This window comes from Paramisgurnus dabryanus, chromosome 1, assembly GCF_030506205.2.
Source record: "Paramisgurnus dabryanus chromosome 1, PD_genome_1.1, whole genome shotgun sequence".
NCBI lineage: Eukaryota > Metazoa > Chordata > Actinopteri > Cypriniformes > Cobitidae > Paramisgurnus > Paramisgurnus dabryanus.
In genome coordinates, this window is record NC_133337.1 from 36,517,041 (window position 1) to 36,520,706 (window position 3,666).

Below are 3,666 nucleotides of genomic sequence, written 5' to 3' on the forward strand. Positions count from 1 at the left end.
CGGTATACCAGCTGTCTCCCTCTCTCTCCGGGTTGCATCATCACCCGTGAGTGGAGTACACCCATTTCACCTTTGTGGATTATATTGACTCTAACGACTGTTGTTTCTCGGAACCGCTGGTTCGCTTTGTTTTTAGGCGGTGACCAGTGGTTTCCGGGTGACCCTTCTACATCTGGATTACACAGTGGATTACCCGTCTGAGAACTTGGTTTCCATCTTCCATCTCAACCTGTAATCCACCTTCAGGGCGGCGTGTTTCATCCCTCTGTTGCGTGTGGTGACGGTGCTGGCGTTCTCGACGGAGCGCGTGGGTGGCTCTCTCTCTTCCTTTGGATCTGTACTGGATTATTGTGTAACACCGACTCACTCTCTCCTACTGTGGGAGTGCTTCATTCCCACAGTAGTGTTTCCACCAGAGTGAGTCAACGGGTGTACGCCGTGTGTGGATCTACCAGTGACTTTGCTCTCCAGTTATCTATCTTTTTCTAAATAAACTATTTAACTTGCACTTGACTCTGAGTCCGTTTTCCTGACAACAAATGTAGTAAATGGTCTTAAAGTATAATATATTTGTACTGTAAATACTTTTGATATAGCAGGGTATTAATATTCACCTTATTTTCCACGACAACAAGGGCGGCGCCATTGCGCTCATTTTGTCAACGTACTTCCGGCTGCATATGATGAGCAGCTGAGGCAGTGGCTGAAGGCGACGCGTTAAACTTAAAAAGCTCACTCAAGCGCCTTTATGTTTGTTTCTTACCAATTTTAATGGACGGGGAGCCGACTGAAGAACACCCTAATCCCAAGTAATGGTTCGACTACGATGTTCCGGTAACTTTAAACCACGCCGGGTGTTGAAAAGGTGGTCAGTTTCAGGTAAGCTATCTTAGCTTAATGTGCTCTTCGCCTAACGTTAGATTTGTGATGTCCGTTCTACGAATAAACTTAAGATCAGTAACGTTAGTTTATAAAATGCAATTATTTTGAATGATTTTCATTGCCCACCTGTATTTTTATATTTAAGATAAGACAGCAATATATTATAGTACATTACATTCTTACAGTAGCTCACGTGATTCATACAAGTTACAGAGATTTCAGATGCTAGGAGGTCAGTTAATTTCTCATTCAGATATTGATGATATTAAACGACATATTATTTAACATTGAAGTTAGAGGTTGTGTGTATAATGTTACTGTCTCTTTTTAATGCATCTCTCTCTCACACACTGTTCTGTTTAAGTATGGATGTCATTTATAAATTAATTCTCATGATGCAAGTTTCTTTTAAATACTAACATAAAAATGTTTATGGTTATATTATTTTCACAGATGCATTGATGTTTAGTGATGCAATGGACAACTGTGAGGATGATATACAATCAACGTGTTCCTAAACTGTGATGCAGAAACACAATGGGAGGATCAATCCGTCTCTGAACACAACTACACTTTAAAATCACAACTCAACGTTGAAGCAACCTACATCTGATATGGGAAAACAACCTTGCAGTTTCCCGGACAGGGCTTATGCTGGTCCCAGGCTAAAATGCTTATTTGAGCTACAATAATTTAAAAACACCTTGTACTGACATACCTCAACATATATGAGTGCCATTGTTTTGTCACAAGATGTGGTTTGTTTGTAAAAACTAAAATGTCCTAATATAATTAAGGCCTAGTCCTGTAAACCCTGTCTGAGAAACTGCTTCAATGCTTCTGCTTCATGTGTTGAGCTGTCACAAGAGTACATATCTCTGCTGAGAAACAACCATCTTTGTCAGCTTTACACAGGGTTGATATTGCATGCATTACATTCAGTCGCTAAGCACATCACCAGTACATACACATACAGCTTCCAGATAAACACTTGGGATCAGCTCCTGATGACTCTGATAAAGCTGTGTCTTAATTCATTGCAGGGTGGTCTTGCTGAAAAGTTAGTTGTTTCTTAGTCCATAGTTATTTTTATAAACCTTTACAATTTGACCTGATTTTACCTGTTGTAAAGTTACATTAAACCTTCATACAGTTTGTGATCAGATGTCATGCAGTGATATCAAACATTTACAATGTGATCTGTTGTGCATTTATATTAAACCTTTATAATGTGATCAGATATTACCTACCATGCAGTTATATTAAACCTTTACAATGTGATCAGATGTTGTGCATTTATATTAAACCTTTACAATGTGATCAGATGTTGTGCAGTTATATTAAACATTTACAATGTGATCAGATGTTACCAGTCATGCATTTATATAAAACCTTTACAATGTGATCAGATGTTGTGCAGTTATATTAAATCTTTACAATGTGATCAGATGTTACCTGTCATGCAGTTATATAAACCTTTACAGTGTGATCAGATATTATCTGTAAGGAATTTCTTAAACCATATGTGAGCTTTGTAGATTCCACTTAAAAGGATTTAAGTCTCCTGATTTGAAGGAATAAGTTTTGGCAAGTTTGCAAATGAATTCTATCATGGTACATTACCACATAAAAACGAAATAGATATTGGACTGGCTAAGTTGCACATTTGCTTAAAAAAAGACGAAATCACTGTGTAAATATTGGTAAGCATAATTACTTTAATAATGCTGCTCCATCAACTCCTTCTGACACGACGAGGTAATAAAATATGTCCCATAGGTTACTTGCCGCGGCTGCTTCATATCTTCTAACCACGAGACGATTGATGGGACATTATAAGACTATCCGAGCGTCGTATCAAGTTTTCTCCGTGCTCCTAATTCAAAACATTTACAGCAGTTGCGATATTTGTCATTTAGCTAAAGTTATAGTGAACTACGAACAATCTTTTAACCACCAAACTAGCTCCCGAATGCACTGTGCCATATTAGCAGCGGAAGTCGGTTGACAAAATGCGGAAGAGCGAAGAATTGAAAAGGGGCGTGGCGGAATAAGGTGAATAGCATTTAAAGTTTACATTTCAAAATAATTATTATAACTAAATTGCAATAGCACTACTATCATTTTGTTGGTGTATTTACTGTTACGAGCTAATAATACAAACATATTTCCTAAATGAATCTCTATTGTGATTGGAGCTAATGGGGTACCACTTTGCACATTATTTTGCAACAAACTTGTGATTTACTTGTGATTTCTTGTGATTTAGATTTGGTAAATAATGACTACATTTTCAAATGAACTCTCTCTTGATTTGATTCTTGGTATTTTATGTACAGTATCAAGTAAATTAAATTGTGTTCAGTTGGTTTAAAAACACACATACAATGAAATGTTTACCTGTTTTGAATAAAACTATGCAAACATAACAAAGAATAATTGTAGCATTTCCCAAAAGGAAATTAGGAAAGAAAAGCGATGTCTCCAGCGTCACCAGTCCAATCCAAATGCCCTCATCTCAAAGTTACCACGGTTTCAAATGTTTCATAGAGTATATAAGATACAAGCAGGTTCTCTGAACAGTGAAATCAGAGATTTTCACAGTGTGAACAGTAAATCCATGGAGGAAAAACACAAAGTCTTTAAATACCTTGGCTACCAAAGTTCAAAGATGGTAAGTTTGTGAAGTAATTTCTGATCCATAAAGAGGTTATGACATTTCTTCATTAACCTGCCTCTTGCTCCTTTTCACCTCCACCAGAGACGTTTTTAATGTCACAATTT

The 3,666-nt window shown here is 37.2% G+C and overlaps 1 long non-coding RNA gene across 1 annotated transcript; it reads left to right on the forward strand.

The window, feature by feature from the left end:
• Window positions 1–634: 634 nt before the first annotated feature.
• Window positions 635–2,326, forward strand: LOC135749949 (uncharacterized). Its single transcript, XR_010532533.2, has 2 exons — window positions 635–879; window positions 1,336–2,326. It is a non-coding gene; the product is annotated as an uncharacterized lncRNA (long non-coding RNA).
• The last annotated feature ends 1,340 nt before the right edge of the window (window positions 2,327–3,666 follow it).